This window comes from Notamacropus eugenii, chromosome 4 (assembly GCF_028372415.1).
Source record: "Notamacropus eugenii isolate mMacEug1 chromosome 4, mMacEug1.pri_v2, whole genome shotgun sequence".
Taxonomy (NCBI): domain Eukaryota; kingdom Metazoa; phylum Chordata; class Mammalia; order Diprotodontia; family Macropodidae; genus Notamacropus; species Notamacropus eugenii.
The window spans coordinates 196,920,699-196,944,363 of record NC_092875.1 but is presented as its reverse complement, the minus strand read 5'-3'; positions in this window follow the sequence as shown (position 1 = coordinate 196,944,363).

Genomic DNA, 23,665 nt, shown 5'->3' with positions numbered 1-23,665 from the left:
AAAAGCAAGCTATTCATTATTACATGACTGTGAATGACACATATTCCAAAATTAAAATATATGCATTAAGTTTGTGAATAAGAATTTAAAGTACCATATTGGCTTCCATTTTCCCCTAATGCAGAAAGAAGAAACTGTCAATCACTAATGTCAAGTAGGGCTCCATCTCCCTCTGTATTTCATCCTTATCAGCCATCCTAGCATGGACTTTTAACCATCTGACCACTTAATGTAGCATCTGGGGTGATAGAACTGCATGTGTTGGTTTAAATTTACCCTTTCTTTACTTTTATCCTAATGTACTGCCTCATCATGACAGAAAGGAAACCCTGGAATTTTGAAGACAATGCCACAGAAACATAACTCTGGAAAATATTACAAAGATAGAAGGGTTTCAGTATTAATGTGATAATGAATGACATGTCTATTGTCTAAAGCATAGCACAGGCAAGTTCAATGCAATTGATTATGAGAAAGTTGCCACCTGGGTATTGATTTTGGCCCTAACAACTCATGAAGATCATATACTAAGATCTAAGAAGGTCATAGTCTGCTTCAGTGGTACAAGGCTCTACATGAGTTCCTAAAGTATTGACATGTCCTTGAAATTGTGGACTCTGGCTTTGTTAGCATTTTCTTTCCCTTTTAGAAATACCAGAGTCTAGAAAACCATGGATGGGGATGAGTCCTGAGACATGAGTCATAAATGTAAGGCTAGGGAGAACTGATGGCTAGGAGAATAAAATTAAGACCAAAAAAAAAAAATAAAAGAAAGGTGTACAGTTAGGTCTTTGACTAGATACAAGGAGGTTTACCTAAAAGAGAGCAGAGGGAATACATTTTAAGTAATAATTAGAATTAGAACCATATTGGATGGTCGCATGAATGATAGTGACTTAGGGAAGGGGTAGATTGTGACTTAGTCCGTCATGATTCTGAAGGATGTTCATGGGATCTCCAGAAAGGAAGAAATTCAGACTATAATCTAGGAACATAAGGAAGAAAAGCTAGCTTAATAATAAAGAAATATTAGTAGGACACCTGGTTAGTAGAATCACTTTTAAGCAATTGTAAAAAACATGACGTATCCAGGAGGGAGAGAATAAGCTTCCAGATGGTTAGGACTTCAAAGTCTTCAAGAAAGAGCCAAAAAAAAAATTGGGAGAGATAGGGAAGAATTCTTGGAAAGACTGGAAAAGAAATGGTTTTCTCATCTGAGGAGCTGAAGGATAAGATAAGACTACCTAGTGGGAGCATCGAAAAAAGTGGTCTGTCAAATTTGGTATATTCCAAATCTGTAGATAAGGGATAGAGAAGTAGATTTAAAGAGGGCTAAGACATGTGCACCCTTACCAAACCCAGTCTATTTGAAAGAGTTTCCCAACCACAATAACATCTAGCTGGTTTCCCTGGGACCAAATCTAGGAAAAATCAAAAGTCAGCCAAGAAGAAGGAAGCATTGTAGGACTTAGAGTTGGAACGGATTTTAGAGTTTAGCTAGTCTAATCCCCTCATTTTATAGAGCAGAATAATGAATCCCAAACAGGTTAAATGACTTGTCAAAGGTTATATACAAAGATTATAAGATACTAAGAATTTCATGTAGGGCCAAGAAAAATGTCATACTACTATGAATACACATAGAAAGCAAAGCATAATGAATAAACAAACAAAAAAGTAACGTATATGTAATCATGCAAAAGTGTAAGTTTCTCCTTTCATTGTTATAGTAATCCCCTATATGTATATTTAAAAAAAATCCTTTAAAATGCCCTGAAATGGGTAGTATGCTTTTTATAAGATGCATGGATTGTAAAAGTCTGTGTCCTATAGGATTTAGAGAATCTAGAGAGAGAATTCTAGAGAGAGAAGTTAGTGGTAGCTAAATATCAATTGATCATGTTCTTCAGGGGACAACTAGATATCACAGTGGATAGATGTCCAGGCCTAGAGTTGGAAAGACCTGCGTTCAAATATGACTTCAGGAAGCTTACTGGCAGTGTGACCCTGGGCTGGTCATTTAATCCTGTTTGCTTCAGTTTCCTCACCTGTAAAATAAGCTGGAGAAGGAAGTAGCAAACCACTCCAGTATCTTTGCCAAGAAAACCCCAAAATGGGGTCATGAAGAGTCAGATGTGACTGAAATAACTCAGCAACAACATGTCAAGATCTGCTAACTTACAGACTCAGAGAGGGTGATGACATAGATCAAGTCAACAATCATTTATTATATATATACATATATACTATGTGTGTTGGCCATTGGGCTATGAGCTGGATCTGCTGTGGTGGCTTATTTAATGAATTTTACCTGGACCTTAAAATGGGAGGGGAAGGAAGAAAGAGGGAGACTGGTGGCTAGATGCAAGTTTTTTTAAGTTTCCAGCTGAGTTATGTTACTGAAATAAAGTGACTTTGAAGATTGAAAATATCTCTATGATTTGAGACCAATCCTTATCCTTTCTACAAGATTACTTATATGAAATACACATTGGTCCTCAAATCTTCTCAGGTGTTTATATATTGGTATTTTTCAGACAGGGATGAATATATTCATAAATACTGCCAGCTCAAAGTAGAAACTAGAGTTTCAGATATCTTAAAAGTCTATATCCTTCCAGTGGTGAGATAGGATGAAAAAAGGAGCTACTAATTTCCTGCTACCTAAATATTTTGCCTTTGCTGTTGCAGAATGAAGGCTGTTGAATGATTTATAGATCAATAAGATGGGGCTCCAGAAGGAATCAGGCCCACCAGGCACTGATTAACATATATCTTTCTATCCCTTTCTAGCAGCAGCACCACTACTTTTCCTCCTATACCAGTTCACTCTGTGTGTGGTCCCATGCAGTTCCTAGCTCAGCTGGCTAGCCCAGGTCTCAAAGGATTATGCAGTTCTCCAGAGTCATTTAAAGGTCTGCCAAAACTGGGCTGGTATGCAGAACACAATACTTTTATAATAGTAAATGTGATAGCTAAATCCTTTCTCTACCCAGTGCTCTGTTGAACTGGGGAGTCCAAGAAACTTGTTCTAATAGCATAGCTAAGGGGATCACTACCATGTCTGGAATGGGAATTAGGGACTTATCTAACATCCTTCAGAGAGTAAAATATTTTAATGGCTTTCCAGCATTGGCATTTATATTAAATTTTTCATTTTTATGCCTCAAGTAATAAATAAAAAGAATATTAAACATGTCCATATTTATAGTGATTTATATTTTTAAAAATAAAACTAAGGTTTGAAAATGTTTTGACAGCAAAATAATGATTCCATTCTTATACTTAGTATTGTCTTATTTGGTTTTGGTTAAATAACTTTTTTTTTAAGATTTATGGTAATACAGGCTAATAAGTCAGAGAATCCTTTGTTCTAAGTTATCTTTCCACTGGTTTTAAAATTATTGAGAGGCTTTCTTTCTGGAGATGCATGTGTGCATGAATGCATGTATCTGTGTGTATGTGTGTGTGCACACGTGTGTGTAAGAGAGAGTGAGAGCACCTTTTCATTCTAAGATGTCAATTACTCAAAAGTAAGAAATACTATTTACCCCTCAGACAGCAGTGTTATGACCTTTGTGGGGGTACCTGCAAGATGCTTCACAAATAAATCACCAGAATAAGATCGAGTGGCAAAAGTCGTCACTTTGAAATATTACCCTATTATTGATCACAAAGTTCAAATGTAAGTTCACAATTCAATAAGCATGCACCACAAGAAAGGAGGCCTGGATTTATATGACATTCTTCTTTCTTACCCTGGCAACCAAAAGTCCATTTAATCTTTCCTAATAAATTTCTAATTTTCCCCTAAAAGAAAAAAAATCTGAATTCAGTTTCATAAGTGGTCAAACTGCCATTAAATGATACACAGTCATTAAAGCAATTTATAAAGCTGCAGCTACATTTTTGTTTTTGCTATTTTCCTTAATTATTTTCATCATTAAATTCTGTTGATCTCTAAAGGAAATTTGATCTAAATAGCTTATTTCTAAAAAATACAGAAAGAGTTTTTTATATCTTCCTTCTCTTACCAATAATTCCCTTTTTTTGTTCTCATCTTTTTTCACAAATTAATTGATTTATTTGTTTTTAGTTTTCACATTCGCTTCCTTAAGTTTCAAATTTTCTCCCCTCCCTCCCACTCCCTCCTCAAGATGGCATTCAATATTATATGAGTTCTACACATACATTCCTATTAAACACTTTTTCACATTAGTCATGTTGCATAGATGAATTAAAGCAAATTTAACAAAAATTAAAACAAATGAAAGAAACCATGAGAAAAACAAAACAAAACTTAACAAAGGAGAAAATAGTCTGTTTCATTCTGTGTTCTGACTACATTGTTCTTTTTCTGGATGTGGATGGCATTTTGCATCATGAGTCCTTTGGAAATTTTTAGATCTTTGCATTTCTGTGAAGGGCTAAGTCTACCAGAAACAGTCCTCATACACTGTGACTGTTACTGTGTATAACGTTCTCCTGGCTTTGCTAACTTCACTCAGCATTAGTTTATATAAGTCTTTCTAGGTTTTTCTAAAGTCTACCTGTTTATCACTTCTTATAGAAAAATAGTATTCCATTGCATTAGTATACCAGAACTTGTTCAGCCACTTCCCATTTGGTGGACATCCCCTTGATTTCTAGTTCTTGACCACAAAAAGAGCTGCTATAAATATTTTTGTACATGTGGGTCTTTTTCCCATTTTTATGATTCCCTTGGGATACAGACATAGTAGTGGTATTGCTGGGTCAAAAGGTATACACCTATTTATAGCCCTTTGGGAACAGTTTCAAATTGCTCTCCAGAATGATTGGATCAGCTCACAGCTCCACTAACAATGAATTAGTGTTCCAACTCTCCCACGTCTTCTCCAACATTTGTCGTCTTTCTGTTTTGTTGTGTTAGCCAATCCAATAGGTGTAACGTGATACCTCAGAGTTGTTCTGAGTTGCATCTTTCTAATCAACAGTGTTTTAAAGCTTTTTTTTTCATATGACTATAAATAGCTTTAATTTCTTCTTCTGAAAACTGCCTATTCATATCCTTTGACCATTTATCAGTTGGGGAATGGCTTGTATTCTCGTAAATTTGACTCAGTTTTCTGTATATTTTAGAAATGAGGCCTTTATCACAGACACTAGTTGTCAAAATTCTTTCTCAGTTTTCTTCTTCCCTCCAAATCTTGGTTGCATTGTCTTTGTTTGTGCAAAAAGCTTTTCAATTTAATGTAATCAAAGTTATCCATTTTGCATTTCATAATATTCTCTCTCTCTCTTGTTTGGTCATAAATTCCTCCATTCTGCATAAATCTGACAAATGAACTATTCTTTGCTCCTCTAGTTTGTTTATAGTATCAGACTTTACACCTAGATCGTGTACCCATTTGGACTTTATTCTAGTATACAGGGTCAGGCATTGGTCTCTGCCCAGTTTCCACCACACTATTTTTCAGTTTCCCCAGGAGTTTTTGTCAAAAAGCTGTGGTTCATCAAACAGTAGACTGCTATAGTCATTGACTACTGTGTCTGTGTATCTAACCTATTCCATTCCATAACCCCTCTATTTCTTAGCCAATATCAAGTGGTTTTGATGAATGCTGCTTTATAATACAATTTAAGATCAGGTATGGTTAGGTCAACTTTCCTAGCATTTATTTTCATTAACTCCCTCGATGTTCTGGAGGATTTTTCTTTCAGATGCATTTTGATATTATGTTTTTTAGCTCTAGAAAATATTTTTGGTAGTTTAATTGGTATGATGCTGAATAAGTAAATTAATTTAGGTATAACTGACATTTTGATTATATTAACTCAGCCAACCCATGAGCAACTGATGTTTTTCCAATTATTTAAATCTGAGTTTATTTGGTAGGAGTCCTTCTTTGCCAGTTTTCCCAAATAGTCTACATAGTATTGGAATTAATTGTTCTTTAATGTTGTTCTTTAAATGTTTGACTGAATTCTCTTGTCCCTAGAGATTTTTTCCTAGAGAGTTCATTGTAAGTTTGTTCAATTTCTTTTTCTGAGATGGGTTATTAAGTATTTTACTTCCTCTTCTGTTATTCTGGACAATTTACATTTTTATAAATATTCATCCATTTCAATAAGCTTGTCAAATTTATGGGCATACAGTTGGACAAAATAATTTCTAATTATTGTTTTAATTTCCTCTTAACTAGAGGTGAATTCACCCTTTTTCATTTTTGATACTGGTAATTTGGTTTGTTTCTTTTTTAAAAATCAAATTAACCAAAGGTTTACTAATTTTATTTTTTTTTCATAACCACCAGCTCTCTCTTTTATTAATTAGTTCATTTTCTTAATTTCAATTTTCTTAATTTCTCCTTTGGTTTTCAGTATTTCTAATTTGGTATTTAATTGGAGATTTTCAATTGGTTCTTTTTTTAGCTTTTTCAGTTGCATGCCCAATTATTTGATCTTCTCTTTCTCTATTTTATTCATGTAAGTATTTGGAGATATGAAACTTCTTCTAAGAAGTGCTTTTGCTGCAAACCATAAGTTTTGATATGTTGTCTCACGATTGTCTTTCTCTTGAATGAAATTATTTATTGTTTCTATCATTTATTGTTTGATCTACTCATTCTTTAGGATTAGATGTTTTTTGTTTCCATTTAATTTCTTTCCATGGCCCTTTATAATATATAATTTTGTTGCATCATGATCTGAAAAGACTGCATTGACTATTTCTGCCTTTCTATGCTGGACTGTGAGGTTTTTAATGCCTTAATATATGGTCAATTTTGTATATGTGCCATGTACCACTGAGAAGAAGTATATATCCTTTTCTATCTCCATTCAGTTTTCTCCAGAGGTCTATCATGTTTACCTTTTCAGAAATTCTATTTACCTGCTTAACTTATTTCTTGATTATTTTAGGTTATATTTATCAAGTTCAGAGAGGGGAGGTTGTGGTTCCCCACTAGTATAGTTTTGCTATCTATTTCTTCTTAATTTCCTTAAATTCTCCTCTAAGAATTTAGATGCTATACCACTTGGTACATATATGTTTCATAATAATATTACTTCATTGTCTATGCAGACTTTTAGCAAGGTATAATTTCCTTCCTTATCTCTTGTGATTAGATCTATTTTTCCTTTGTCTTTGTCTGAAATTAGGATTGCTGCCCCTACTTTTTTTACTTCAGTTGAAGCATAATATATTCTCCTCCAGCCTTTTTACCTTTACTCTGTGTGAATCTCCCTGTTTCAAATGTGTTTCTTGTAAACAATATATTGTAGGATTATGGTTTTTAATCCATTCTGCTATCTGCCTCCATTCTGTAGAAGAATTTATCCCATTCATATTCACAGTTATGATTACTGTGTCTTTCTTTCCATCCTAGTCTTCCTCCCCCACCCTTATTTGTGCTTTTATTTCTCCCTTCTCCCTTTCCCTCCTCAAAAGTTTTACTTTTGACCACCACCTCCCTCAATATTCCCTTCCTTCTATCACTCCCCTTCCCTTTTCTTTCCTTTTTTCCCTTACTACTTCTTCCCTCCCTTCTAACCACCCCCTCCCTTTTCTTTCCTCTTTCCGTTCCTATTGCCCGTAGGGCAAGTTAGATTTCTATACTTAACTGAGTATGTTATTCCCTCTTTGAACCAAAACCAATGAGAGTAAAGGCCAAACAATGCTCATCTCCTCCCTTGTTTCCCTCAACTATAATTTTTTTTTGTTCCTTTTCATGTGATGTAATTTATCCTTTTCTGCCTCCTTCTTTCCTCTTCTCCCTTCACATCCCTTATGTTTTTTATCATCACATCAGTTAATTTATAACCACACCCTCTATCTATGCATATTCCTTTTAGATATCCTAATAAATACACAGTTCTCAAGATTAACAAGTATCACCCTCCCATATAGGGAGGTAAACAGTTTGCCTACATTGAATAACCCCCTTTTTTCCTGTTTACCTTTTTATGCCTCTCTTAATTCTTGTATATGAAGATCAGATTTGCTATTAAGCTCTGGCCTTTTCATCAGGAAGTTGTGGGAATCCCTTATCTCCTTGCCTGAAAGATTATGCTCAATTTCGCTGGGTAATTGACCCTTGGTTGTAGTCCAACCTCCTTTGGCTTACAGAATATCATATTCCAATCCCTCTGATCTTTGAATGTAGAATCTTCAAGATGCTATGTGATCATGACTGTAGTTCCTTAATATTTGAATTATTTCTTTCTGGTTGCTTACAGTATTTTCTCCTTGACCTAATAATTCTGGAATTTGACAACAATATTAGATTTGTCATTTTGAATTTGGGATCTCTTTCAGGAGGTGATTGGTGGGTTGCTTCCATGACTATTTTGCCATCTAGATCTAGGACTTCAGTGCAGTTTTCCTTGATTACTACTTGGAAGATACTATCTAGGCTCTTTTTTCCGTCATGATTTCCTGGCAGAGCAATAATTCTTAGATTTTTTTTTCTCCTGAATCTATTTTCCAGTTCAGTTATTGTTCTAATGAGATATTTTACATTTTCTTCTATTTTTTTCATTCTTTAGATTTTGTTGGACTGATTCTTGATGCCTCGTAAAGTCATTAGCTTCTACTTGCCCAATTCTAATTTTTGATGAATTGTTTTCTCCAGTTAGGTCTTGACCAATTTTACTTTTTGAAGAGCTGTTCTCTTCGGTGAATTCTTTTTTTCATTTTGTCAATTGTATTTTTAAAATCATTGGTCAATTTTCCTTCTACCTCTATAATATGGCTTTCAAAATCCTTTTTGAGCTCTTCAGGAATGCTTTTTGGGCTTGATACCAGTTCATATTCCCTTTTGAGTTTTCACATGTAGGTACAATGTCAATGCTGTCATTTTCTGAATTTGTTTTTTGTTCTTCCCTGTCTCCATAATATGATTTTATGGTCTTTGCTTTCCTAATTTGCTTCTTGATCCTCTCATGGTGATTGCCTTTTTCCTGGCTTTTAAAGTGGATCTATGCTTCTAGGGCACAGGGAGCTCTGTCCCACATTTCTTGTATTGGGAGCTTGGGATCTGATTACTAGCTTTTTGTGCTGTGGCCTCTGGTTCTTTCAGCTAGAAGCTATATAAAGCTGCAGCTTACTTGGGTGCTGAGCTAGCTGTTGTGTGCCAAGGCCAAGGCCAGGTGAATTCTGAGTTTCCCTGGGGTAACACTGAAACTGGAAGCTTGAGGTGTAGTAGATGGGTGGTATAGCTCCTGGATGTCTCTCCCTCCCCTAGAGCTGTGGTAGATCACAGGCAGGCTAAGCTGCTGATTGACCTCCATCCATGCTCATCTCTGTCCAATTTCTCTGTCTATGTTAAGGTATGCCTGGGGTCCTGGTGTTGGCATTTATTGGCTCTACCCCTCTGGGGCTCAGGATCTCCTGCTAGTTGACTGAGGTGGGGCTTGCTGGGATGGCTGTGGTCCTGCATTCAGCCACAGAAAGAGGTACCCTTTGCTTTGATCTCACTAGCCCCTTGAGTTAAAACAGTGCTGTACCCCTTCTGCTGGCCCCACTATTCCAGGATTTTTCCTGGGGCAATATTCTCTGGGTTTTTCAAGATCAACAAGGGAAGGTGAGAGCACTTACAGTTTCCTCCACCATCTTGGCTCACAGAAGTTCAAGTAGGTGACTCTCAAACATTCAGTCTGTGGGCTGATAGCCCCAGGAGTAGTTGCTGCAGGACCAGCACTTCTCCCTCACCCAGCTCTAACTGACTCCTGTCCTGTGATGAGAGATTTGGGGATTGCAGCTGGTGAGTCAGACTGCCTGTTCCTGCTGTGCTATGGCAGAATCTCTGCTGGTACAGTCCATGCCCTCTGTGTTCCCTCAGTTCAGTGTAACAGACCCTTGCAATCAATCTTTCAGACTGCCCTTCCATGGAAATCTGGCAAACTCTGTCACCTAGTGGATTCTGCCCCTCTAAAATTTGTTCAGATTCACTTCTTAAAGATGTCTTAAGGAATTTGTGGAAGAGGACAGGTGAATCTCTGCTTTCACTCTACCATCTTGGCTCTACCCCTCCATTAATTCCCCTTAACTATGAGAAACAACAGCAAAATTCTTTATGGAAACTGAACCAAATGTCATGTATCTCCATCATTTAAAAGGGCTTTCATTTTTGGTATTTTTTGATATTGGAAGAATGGCATTTGTGAAATCCATATTTCTTTTTTTTTCTTCTCATCTTCTTGGCTTTTAAAATAATTTCTTATGCCAAAGTTACATAGGAAAATTACTGATATTCTGAAAGGAATATTATAAGAACCAGTCATGCCATACTTACAAAGAACTGTACTTTTTAAAGAGAATTTGGTCCTCATGTTGTTTCTGCTATTAACCAGAAGCATGTCCACTAGCTTCTTTTGGCCTATTTCCTCATCTGTAATTTTGTCCAAGTCTTTACTAACTCTGACATTATTTAAAATCCTCTAGAATGAAGATTCTATACCTGTGATCCATAAATTCATGCTTGAAATATCTCAGTAACTAGCTCAATATAATCCTTAAAGAATAAACTTCTATAGTTTATTTTGTATATTTTATTGTTCTGAGTAAGCACCTCAGTGGTGTAGTAGATAGAGTGACTGGGCTTAGAATCAGGAAGACTCATCTTCATGACTTCAAATCTAACCTCAGGCACATACTAGCTGTGTGACCTGGTCTAAGTCACTTAACACTGTTTGGCTCAATTTCCTCATTTGTTAAATGAGCTGGAAAAGGAAATGGCAAACCACCCCAGTATCTTTGCCAAGAAAATACCAAATGGGGCCATGAAGAATTGAACCATTGTTGTTGTTAACCTTTCATTCTCAAAGACTCTCAGTGATAGGACTGAAAGGATAGAATGACAAAAATTGTTTTTAGAAGAGATCCTTCATCCTGTTGTCAAAGGGGTCCACCTCTCTCTCTCTCTCTCTCTCTCTCTCTCTCTCTCTCTCTCTCTCTCTCTCTCTCTCTCTCTCTCTCTCACACACACACACACACACACACACACACACACAATCTCTCATACACATGCATGCACACACACATGTTAGATTTAGAAAGATTGTAGTGTTATAATTATATTACATATTATACATATAATATATAATATCACAATTATAATATTGTCAAGTTACAATGGGTTGGCATAGATGACAGGTGTTACCATTAGAATCAGTTTTGAATCTGTGCTCTCTATGTGTACTGTTTACACCACAGGCCAATCATGTCTTCATTCTTCTCAAGACTATCTTCTGGATTTCCCTACTATGGTCCCCTCCCCACCTACTATCTTAGTCTCCCTCTCAATTCCCTTTTCAAGTTTTGCTTTTTGTGTTATATTTTTTATATATTTTTTTCTGCCATTAGAATGTAAATGCCTTAAGGACAGGGTTTGTCTTTTTGCTTACATTTGTATTTCCAGTGATTAACACATAATCACTTACATGTTTGTTGACTGACTGATTGACTGTTTTGGACTTTGTACTTTGTATACTTGTTTGTATAAACTTTATTTTTGTCATCTATAAAATAATATTGTTGGATGCTGTTCCCCTCTAAGGTCTGTTTCCAGCTCTCAATTCCATGAAAAAACTGAAGCTCTAGAAACTCATAAAACTTCTTTTCAGGAAGCTTCCACAAGGACATGTATGTGGTGAATTAAGGGAACACAGAAGGACGTTCGGTATCTTGACTATTTTTGTTTTTGTTGTTAATTAAGCACTAAGTTCAATTGTTTCTAGCTGCTAAAGGAGTCTAAAGACTGTTCCCTATAAATGTCAGTAACCTGGACAAAGACTTGTCCATTACCTTCCTACTTATAGCTTTAGAAATGTCCACATTTTCTCTCCGAATTTTTTTTAATGCGTCATGATGCTTGATATTTTATGGATTTGGATTTTATATCTGTAACATTTTCCTTAGATAAAGTATTTTATATGAAAATCATACATACTTTCCTTTAGGATCTTTTCTACCTTTCTGCCAAGGCATAGCTAAAACTAAATATTTTGTTCTGTAACTTTATTATTAAAATTAACATTCTGTTTGGGGACTGAGGTGCAATAAAATCCCTGGGAAGGGAACTCTTATATTTCCCAAATTATGTATTTAAATAATTCCAACACACTCATTAATCAAAATAGTCTAAGAAACAGAGATAAAGAATATTTGCAACCACATAGCACCTGGGATTACTGTCTACTTAAACCTATGGGAGGAAGAAGCCCAGGTAAGTTCATCAGAGGTTTTCTACAGTGTTGGAAGACATTATAATACATCTTTATGTATATTAGCTATTCAGTGTATATAATAGTAGAAATGCAATGTATCTCCTTTAGAGATTTGTATTTGAATATTATAGATGCTATATAAGAAGATTCTTTATAATTATTCTGAGAATACTGTTAGTTACTTAAAGATGAATTGATATTTTTTTTTATGGTAGCTGTCTTCTTCTGAATCTTGAAATCTGATGTTTATTTAAAAATTAAACTTCAATTTCCTCACTGTAATTGTTGTGTGACATTCTTTGTCTGTGTTAAAGGTTTTTATTCTGTTTATAGGTAGTACAGTGAATAGAGCTCTGGACTTCGATTCAGCATAAACTGAGTTCCATTTTGGCTTCAGAAATTTAGTAGCTTTGCAATCTTTTAGAAGTCATTTAGCCTTTTAGCTTTGGTTTTATCATCTGCAAAATGGGAGTATTATCAGGATCTGCTTTAGAAGGTTGTTGTGAGAATCAAATGAGTCAAGGTATATAGATAAATTTGCAAACCTTAAAACACTAAAAATGAAATATTGTTTTTGCTGTCTTAGACATTGTCAACACACTAATAACTACAAAATGGATCCCTGAAAAAAATCTATGTATTCTCAATACTACCACATCCTCTCTTCTCACTCTCTTCTAAACCCTCTGCAGTTTTCCTTGTGATATCATTACTCAACTCAAACTGCTCTCTCCAATGTTACCAGTGCTTTCCAAGCTGTAAAATATTTTCTACCTTCAACTTTGCTGCAAGTTACTTAAATTCTCATGTTCAGAGAAATTCCATAAAGGACTAAATTTGCAAAACTTAACCAGGTAAGTGTCCTGTGGGCATGAACAGGCAAATCATCTGATAGGAAAGGGTCCCTGTAAGAGACGATCTCTACGTATTTGGGCATCTCAAGTTGGCCAGGACCATGGATTACTGCTTTACTAGCAACACTGAGGACTGGCCTAAATCAAGAGGCAGGCAAGTTAGTCATTTAATTGACAAGCTTTTATTTACTTATTATTGTCTTTCAGGAACTATATTAAAGTTTGGGGATTGTATCCCCCAACAGAAGGGCCAAAGCATTATCTCTGCCTTCAAGGATTTCACATTCTAATTCTAATAGGGGAGATATTATGTAAACAACTATGCATATACATTGTTAAAGAGTGGTCATCTCAGAGGAAAGGTTGTTGTATTTGTCCTTCATTCTTGAAGAGGACCATGATATCAGGGAGATGATGAGATGACTTGCAGTTGGCTTTAGTTTGAGTAAGGGAGGGCTCAAAAGGAAGAGACTAGAGGTGGTGGAAGGATAATGAAAGTTATCTTCTTGAAGGTAGGGTTTTAACTGAGTCTTGAAGGAAGACAGAAAGATGAGAAAGGAAAGCATTTTAGGCATGGGGGCAGCCAGTGAGATGCAGTGGTAGGTACACGGAACAGCATGTAGGTGATTTTGCTGGATCATAGAACAATTAGATGGGAGTAAAGTAAAAATGTAAGAGTGGGGCAGCTAGGTGGTACAGTGAATATCGCGCCAGGTCTGATGCAAGGAAGACTCAACCTCCTGAGTTCAGATATGGTGTCACTTAATGACTGTGTGATCCTGAGTGAATCACTTAACCCTTTTTGCTTCACTTTTCTCATCTGTAAAATGAGCTGGAGGAGAAAATGGAAAACACTGTTGTATCTTTGCCAAGAAAACCCCAAAAGGGGTCATGAAGTGAATTCCTTCGATGACTCTTTTGCCCTCTGGACATCTCACTTCTGGGTGGTATTCCTGGATGATTTCCTGGAAGATATTGTCCAGACTTTTTTTTTTGTGGCTTTCTGGCAGGGCAGTAATTATTAAATTTTCTCTCCTGGATCTATTTTCCAGGTCAATTGTTTTTCCAATTAGATATCTTACATTTTCTTCTATCTTTTTATTCTTTAGATTTTGTTTGACTGATTCTTGCTGTCTCATAGAGTCATTAGTTTCTACTTGCCGAATTCTAATTTTCATCAAATTGTTTTCTTCAGTTAACTTTTGCATCTCTTTTTCCATCTGTCCAATTGTTCCTCTTAAGGAGTTATTTTCTCCAGTTAATTTTTATACTTCCTTTTCCATTTGTCCAATTTTCCCAGTTATGTTTTGTGCTTCCTTTTCCATTTATTTAATTTTTCTTTTTAAAGAGGTGTTCTCATCAGTGAATTCTTTCTTCATACTTTTAAAATCATTGGCCAGTTTTCTTCTGTTTCCTTCTTCAGCTGTTCCAGGAGGGCTGTTTGTGTATGGGGGCAGTTCACAGCCCCTTCTGAAGTTTCAGGTGGAAGTACAGTCTCACTACTGACCTCTTTGGTATTTGTGTTTTGATCTTTGTCCCTATAGGAAGATTCTATGGCTCTTGTTTTGCTTTTTTCTTGCTCATGATGATGATTGTGTGTTGTGGCTTCTAGTTCTTTCAGTTAGAAGCTGCAGAACTTGGTATTGATCTGACTGGTGTGAAAAAGCTAAGAGCAGGTGTCTTTTTACCTTTTTGTTTTGTGTTTCCCCAATCAGCCCTGGGGTTACCTTGTTAAGTGTGGGGGAGGGGTGGTCTGGTCATGGGAGATCTCCTCAGCTGAGCTGAGGCAAAGGCAAGCTCAAGGGATGGTGATCCCAGCTGCCCTATTTTCTTCCCATTTTCCCTGGAGTGCTGAGGCACTCCTGGATCCTAGTGCGAGTTTTCACCCCTCCTGGGGCTCCTCTCCTAGCACTGAGGCTCACCTGGGTCCTAGTGAGAGTTTCCACTGCCCTGGTGCCCCTTCTGGTTAGCCTCTGCCACAGTAGGAGGAATCCCCCTTAGCTATTTTCCTAGCCTCAGGTGTTATGAGACTATTTGACTGCTCTGCTGTTTCCACTGATCCAGGATTTTTCTGGGGAAATATTTTATGATTCTTTTGAGGTCATCAAGGGGGGAGGAAAGAGCATTTACTGATCACTCCTCCATCCTGGCTCCCAGAAGTTCAAGTAGGTGACTTACAGACATTTAATCTGAGGGCTCAAAGTCTCAGAACCTGCTGTGGCTGATATCTGGGGCTCAGTGGCTGTCACTTGCTTGGCTCTGCTGGTCTCTCACCCTGGGCTGCTGCTCCACCAGTTTTACCTACTGCTGCCTCAGGTCTCCCTGAGGCCCTCCCACTCTGCTGCGCTGGATGCTATGGGCTCTCCCCTGTGGAACAGATCCTTCCTGTGGACCTTCCAGTCTGTCCTGAGCTGTGAATCTGCCACAATCAGTCTCCTATTGGATTTTGCACCTCCAAATTTTGGTCAGATTGTCTTTTTAGAGGTATCTGAAGGAATTTGTCTAAGATCTTAAGTGAGTCATTGCTCTCACTCCACCATCTTGGCTCCGCCCCCCAAATTCTTGATATTCTAACCAAGTTTTACTCTTTACAAATTTTATCAGATTCTCTGGTGAATTCACTATCTCTCCCCTGCCCCCTGTTCATTCCTTCGCATACTCTCTGTTCCTCATTATTAGCATATATGATTCAAGTCAATTGTCCTTCTCTATATGTTTCTTCCCTACTCTTCAAAAACAAATTAGAGGAAATAAAGTTTATCAAAATTCAGCTTGTGTTGATTGTACTTTTTGTAAAAGGGTGGTATACAGTATCAGAGTAGAAAATCTATTTGTACTACATAACCAAGTATGTTATTAGAAATATTAGTAGCTAAGAGTTTAGAGAGGAAAGACAAATAAAGGAAGACCTTGGGGACACAGGTAATATTTTCATTTCTACTTTCCATCCCCTTTCCAAGACAACAATGGATCCTTTGGATTTTCCACTCTATTTCCCATTGCCTAGAGTACCTTCCCTCCCACCAGGTCCCACTTTTAAATTTCTATCATTCCTTCAAGGCCCAACTAAAAATATTGCTTCCTCTATGAAACCTTCATTAATTGTTCCAGGCAGAAATGATCTACTCCCCTTCAACCTTGAATGTATACATCAAATCTACATGTAGCTAATACATATAGGTAAGTGTGTACATAATATAGGTATGTGCATTTTGAGTGTGTATATAAAGAAAAAGAGAGCAAGATAGATGAGAAGATGATTACTAAGAGTTTATAAATAGAAAAGAAGTGAATAGCTTGTTAAAAAGAGATCAGGATAACGCAGCTCACTAATTAGAGATGAGGTAAGGTTGTTCTTCATGACTTCATTTCGGGTTTCTTCACAGAGATACCAGAATAGTTTGCCATTTCCTTCTCCAACTCATTTTACAGATGAGGAAACAAGGTTAAATCCCTTGTCTAAGATCACACAGTTAGTGAATGTTTGAGGCTAGATTTGAACTCATGAAGATGATTCTTTCTGAAGGTCCAGTGATCTATCTACTGTGCCATCCCCTAGGTAGAGTTATAGATTCACAAACCATTTCTGATATAGCTGAGAAGATGAAAAGGTGGTATGATATAGAGAAAAGAGTACTCTAGCCTTGGAGGTAGAGAACCTGAATTGCAATCTTGGCTTTCCAATTTCCACAGCCATCTGATATTTTCTAAGGGTTCAGGCTTTAGTTTAATATAGAGGGGATCTCAGTCACTGTTTTATGAACACTAAAGCTACAGAGAGGTTTGAATGACACTGACACTGGCAAAATAAAATCATACAGCCCAAGTCTTGACACATCGTTTTATGTGTAAGCCTGTGGGATCTGATCTTTTTTTTTTTTAATTTTTAGTTTTTGAGAGGTAGCATGGGATGAATTTGGAAGTCAAAGAACCTAGGTTAACTTCCCAGTTCAGCCATTTATCACTTTTGTGTCTTTGGTTAAGTAAACTCATATCTTGGGTCTCAGTTTCCTTATCTGAAAAGTGATAGTACCTAATGGATGATCATATAATCATTCTATGTTCTTGGACAATTAGCTCTTTGGAGTCAATAAAATAAAGTAGTAGTGTTATGAGATATCTGATCCAGTGGCCCTTCTAGCTTTAAATCTTTGACCCTCTGATTCTTTGGATGGTATTTATATGTTTGCAGTAGGGCTAACTACTACTATGCTACATGTAACTACACTATTGCATTGTGGGTGGAGCTATGACTTAGTATGACCACTCTGTAAAACAAGTCAGAATTATGCAAAAACATGACTAAAATGTTCATAATCTTTGGCACAGAGATTTTACTACTATGTATATATATCCTAGTGAGATCAAAAACAAAATCCTTGCATACAAAATATAAACATTGCAGCAACACATTTGTGGTGGCAAAGAACTGGGAACAAAGTTGGTGCCCATCAGTTGGTGAATGCAAATGTAAAGAAATATTATTACTAAGATCCCCAATCACACTGCTCTCTTTACTTCCTTCTCACCCTCCCCACAAGTTACCTTGTCCCCTTCATGGGTACCTTCTACCCCTTCCCTCTTTCCAGCTGCCTTTTGTAATTTGTCTTCCTAATTTAAAATGTATGCTCCTTGAAATTAGGGACTTTGCTGTTTTCATGTTTTAGATCACTAGCACATACCACAGTGCTCTCTCTATCTGTATTTGTCTCTCAGTCTCTGTATCTCTCTTGCTTTCTCTCTTCTCCTTTCTCCTCCTCCTCCTCCTCCTTCTTCTTCTTCTTCTTCTTCTTCTTCTTCTTTTCTCTCTCTGTCTGTCTCTGTCTCTCTCTCTGTCTGTCTCTGTCTCTCTCTGTCTCTGTCTATGTCTCCGTCTCTCTGTCTCTCTCTCTTATCCCTACCCTACTCTCTCTATATCTGCCTCTCCAGAAAGGTCCTTGTACCATACACTGAGCTAAGTGTGGGGGACTAGCTACCTTCTCCCTCTCCCTTTTAAGACTTGTGGCCTTGGGAAAGGTTGAGGAATTTGGTTTGTTTTCATTTGTCCTTTTTAAGTCTAGTTATAGGCAGTGTGGTCCCCAGACCTAGTACCTCAAGCATTGGTGAACTTAGAGCTAGGATTCCAGGTGGAACCCAGAAGGGAAGCCCTTATTATTCAGTGTTCAGAAATCAAGCCTGAGGGGCAATTATACCCCTTCAGGTGTTGGGGATAGTAGTTGTAAGTTTGTTATTGCTATACCTTTGAAGTAAGTATTCCTTTATAAAAGCTAATCAGACAGTTCATTATTATATTGCAGGATCATTGGAAACTCTTTACAGATGAGGGCATACAATCATCGGGGAATTTAGCCAAAAGCAGAAAGTAGACCCTTTCAAACCTACTTTAGTGTGCTAGAGAATCTAACAGGAAAGAAGAAATATAGCAAATCTGACCTTTAAGCACTTGGGTCCAAAGTAGTCTGTTGCACTGGAACAATCTTTGATTTCATCTCAATGGTCCAGCAGTCCTAATCAAGACCCAATTATGACTGAGTAGGCTGAGAGGAAATAATATTATACTAATAACTTTCCTTTTATTTCTCTTAAAACTGATCTCCTGAAAAGGTCAGTCAGTTTCTGAAGGGTATGGCTGAGGGATGGGATTTGCCCCTCACTCTTAAGTTTAATTAGGTCTCCCTAATCAGCAGACCTAATTTCTGTTTAGAGCGTAAGCAGCATCCATGGTAGGTATGTTGAAACCCCCTATCCTTGTTCCCCTCCATTAGAGTTCAGTACAACCCAGCTCATGAAGGAGAAAGTAGCTAGAGAGGTCCAGATGGAGATAGCTTTTCCTGTCCATGTGCCTTGAGGTCTCTCGGTCTCATGATCAAGTCATGTTCTTTAGAGGAGGAGCTGAAGACTTTTAACCCACCTTCTCATTATACATCCACCATTCAGGATTGATCTTCATTTTGTAAATGAAATTCCCTTTCAGAAGGGATTTAAAGCATTTCATCTTTGGTTACTGAGAGAAACCATTGACCATCAATTTACTAATTGTAGCCTAGGCTAATTAATAAATTGATTATTAGTTACCTATGAAATACTGTCTCTGAGTTTTCATTCACCTCAAGGTAAAGTTATCTAACTTGCATAGAGGTTAAGTGATTTATTTCATATTATACACCCATAGATGTCATAGGATTTGAATGCAAGTCCTACTGATTCCAAATCCAGTCTTTTTTCTCAATTCCCCAATTTGTCCCCAGTTCCTTTCTCATTTTTCGTCCTTTCCGTAATATGTCCCCAATTGGAATCTCCTTTTTTTGTTTTTTCTTCAGTAATTCTTAATGCATTCACTTATACTCCCCTGAGGGAAGGAATACTATAAAAGTTCTACCTGTAGCTAAGGATATACATAATTCTCACATTCGTGCTCTTTACCACTACTTCAGTGAAAATGTGAATATGCGAGAATGTATATTCCATAAGTCAAACTTTTCACTTGACTGATTCACAACTAACCATCCTTAACACACCAGGTGTGCATAAACAAAGCAATCTAAGCATCCCCCACAGGAGCTTAAAGCAGTTCCTGAGGGTCAAGTTCCCCCCTCCTTCATCATTACCTTTAGTTGTCTAAAGAGTTCCCATGGTTACAATGACTCATACTCTCCAAATAATTAACCTAACATTTTCCAGAAACAAAGTATGTCCCTATCCTACAAAGTCCTTCAAAATAGACTAAAATTTTAACTGTTAAGAGTTAGGGAAGTGAGTATTGTTTTTTTGCTTGTTTTCTTTTTCTCTCCATGGATAATCTTTCTCAGAAGGAAAAGGAGAAAAGGAAGAACTCCCTATCCACTTAATCAGGCAGGACTAGGCTATTTGCTAGCTGTCACTTGAAATGGATGTGGTGTCACCCCTTTCTTGAATGGATGAAAGCCTAGCCCCTAAACAAATGAGAAACATGAACCAGAAGGGAAAGGGGCAGTAAAAAAATTAAAAGAACCAAAGGTTTTTTTTTCCCTTCCAAACAATGATGAATCTCACTGAACTGCTTTTGTTGGATTTGTTTGAAGACAAAGTGAATGATTTGGGGGCTCCCTGAAACATTTTATTTTTGTCTGAGTATGGACTGTCTATTGCATTTTCACTAGGATTACTGAGAGAATAAAATACTAGAGGACCTCGATAATGCAAGGGACAGAGCCCATTACATACACCTTCCCCACCACACCCCCAACATTCATAGGACTGGGTCAAGATGTCCTTTTTACCCAGCTACCTAGGATATCACCATGGAAGACTAGGAATCTTGGTAATGGGGGAAAGGAATTACATCTAGTTCTTTGATTTTTCAAGATGAAGGAAAAGATCAATTTCCCCTTACATGAAAGGCAAATGAAATAATTAAAAATACTAACAGAAGTGGTGATGCTAACAGATTGTGATACATTTGATTTCATCTATTTTTCATATTTTTTAAATATTATTTTTTTTAATGAAAGAAAAATAGGATATGATGACCTGGAAACATTTATTGAATGGCAAATAGACTGAGAATTTTAGTTCAGAATGATCTTATTCCTTATGAGAAAACAATTAATTGGGTTTATAACATTACTTTCATTTCTCCAGATAAGCATTCAATTTAGAGATAGCATTATTAACCACTAATTATGAATTAAGCATTGTGCCAAGAGCTAGAGATACAATAAAATCATGCTGGATATTCCCTACTCTCATGAAGTTTACATTCTAGTAAGTGAAAATAGCACATAAAAGAATGAGAAGAACAACAGAATTAAAAGCACAGCTGCTTCTGGGGCTGAGTTCTGGGAACTGCTATTGAGGTCTGTCATGGAGCAAAATAAAGCCAAAAGCTGGTTTGTCAAAGCCAAGGGAGTATCCAGGGTCCAAATCCAGCATAGTCATCACACTCCACCTTTGTCAATTTAAAATACAGTTATGCCTTCTACATCACAACTTTCCCCATTGAGTTTTCAATATATGATGGGTCAGTCTGGGAATTTTGGGGGAGATTTGCAGAAGCCGTACATGATACATGAAGGCCAGCAGACAACATAAAAAAAATTTTAGAAACTCAGAAATTATGTGTGTGTGTGTTTGTGTGTGTGTGTGTACCCCCCACACACAAACACACACATGTACACACACAAAATGTATGTTTTATATATTGTTTTGTTGTCTTTCATTTTCGAAGAGAATCAAAATGACATCATTGTGAAAAAGTGAAGTTTCAGTGTGTCTGACTGTGGATGATCAGACTAATAAAAGCTTGGAATGCTCTACTACAGGTTGGGCACAGATAGTCTGTGTGAATTTTTGGGGTGGGTACTCCAAATTTTTTACTTTGTGCTGTCTCAATTCTGCTTTGCTTATAGAGCACAGCATCGTTTCTGAAGCAGGCACGCCATGCTAAGGAGTCTTGTGCCAGTGTCTCCCATGTTGTATAGTCAAATCCAAAGTTCTTGAGAGAGATCTTGAAAGTGCCTTTGTATCACTTCTTCTGACCAACATGTGATCGCTTGCCCCATGGGAATTCTCCATAAAATAGTCTTTTTGGCAAGTATATGTTTTACATTTGAACTATGTGGCCAGTCCTTTAGAGTTGAGCTCTCTGAAGAATAGTTTGAATACTTGGCAGTTTAGTTCAAGCAAGGAGCTCAATGTCTGCTACCTTATCCTGCCAGGTAATCTTCAGAATCTTCCTAAGACAGTTCAAATGGAAGCCAGTTTCCTGGCTTGGTGCTGATAGAATATCTATGTTTCACAGGTATACAACAATGAGGTCAGTACAACAGCTCTGTAAACCTTCAATTGGGTAGCCAGTCTAATACCTCTTCTCTCCCAAACTTTTCTTCAGAGCCTCCCAAACACTGAGCAAGCTCTGGCAGTGCGTGCATCAACCTCACCGTTAATGTATAGATCCCTGGAAAGTACACTACTAAGGTAAGTGAACTTTACCAGAGCATTCAAAACTTCTCCATTTGTTGTAACCAATGGTTCTACATATGGCTGGTATGGTGGTGGCTGATGGAGCACCCATGTTTTCTTGGTGTTAATTATTAGACCAAATTTAGCACAGACAGCAGAAAATTGATTCATACTTTGTTGCATTTCAGCTTCAGAGTCTACATTCAGTGCACAATCATCTGCAAACAGAAAATCATGCATCAACACTCCCTCCACTTTGGTCTTGGCTTGTAGCCTTTTCAAATTGAAGAACTTACCATCAGTAGGGTAGTTGACCTTGATGCTGTGTTCATCCTCATTGAAAGCATTTGACAACATGACTGAAAACATCATGCTAAAAAGCATGGGAGGAAGCACACAGCCCTGTTTTACTCCATTAGTGACTGGGAAGGCATGAGAGCATTGTCCACTATCCAGAACTTGGGCACACATGCCATCATGAAATTGATGTACAATACTGATGAACTTCTCTGGGCAGCCAAATTTTGACATAAGCCCTCATGACTAACTAATGAAAGGCCTTGGTCAGATCAGTTGTATTGTTAAAAACATTAGTAGGTCTTATCTCCATCATTAAGTCTTACTTGATCTTGATCAAGTCCAATCAAAACTACCGTATCTCATGTTCCTCGTATAAATATAATTCTTTCCCTCTAGCAGTTCACAATCTAATGAGGGGAGTCCTGGGGAGGAATGGAATTGGAAATAGCAACAGCAATGGTCATTTGCTGCTGAAGACTTGTGCATCACATGACCTTCTTATCACCAACACTGTTTTTCATTTACCTAAATGCAATAAAACTTCATGGATGCACCCTTGCAGCAAACATTGGCTTCTAATAGCCTATGTGATTGTAAGGAGACGAGACAGATAAGATATGAGAGTGACAAAGGCAGTGTGTGGTGCAGAGTGCTGGACTGATCATAGACTTATACTTTCCAAGCTAAATATTTGCATTCATCAAAAGTGCCACCCCAAGACAAAATGACTGCAAGAAGAATCAATGTCAACGAATTAGAGCACTTCTCCGAGCATGAACAGTTTTTCTTGCTAACTTGGAGGGAAAGTTGAGGCAACAGATAGTTGGCAACAGTGGAGCAGAAAAGGAGTGGACATCTTTCAGAGATTTGGTGTACAGCACTGCATTTGTTCATCTGGGTCAGAACACTTGCAAATACCAAGACTGGTTTGATGAAAATGATGAGATGAAAAATGAGAATTCCACAGGATATACCAGCAGGAGAGTTCATCCACCTCTAAGAAAGCAACATTTAATTCCATCAAAAGCAAATTATAAGCAAAGCTTAGAGAGATGCAGGATTCCTGACTCAGTAAGAAGGCAGATGAAATTCAGTTTTATGCTGACAGTAACAATCCAAAGCACTTTTATGATTCCCTGAAAGCTATTTATGGATCAAAAACCTATGGTGCATCACAACCACTCAGTGCTGATGGAGCCACAATGATTTGGTGGACATGACTAAAAGGAATGAACAACAACAAAAGTATGAGAAGACTATAAAAGAGGGATAGGGCTATAAAGTACAGGACTTTGGAATCCAAAAGAAACTTTTTTTTAATATTTGGTTTTGGAAGCATCTGGAATCACCACTTTTAGATC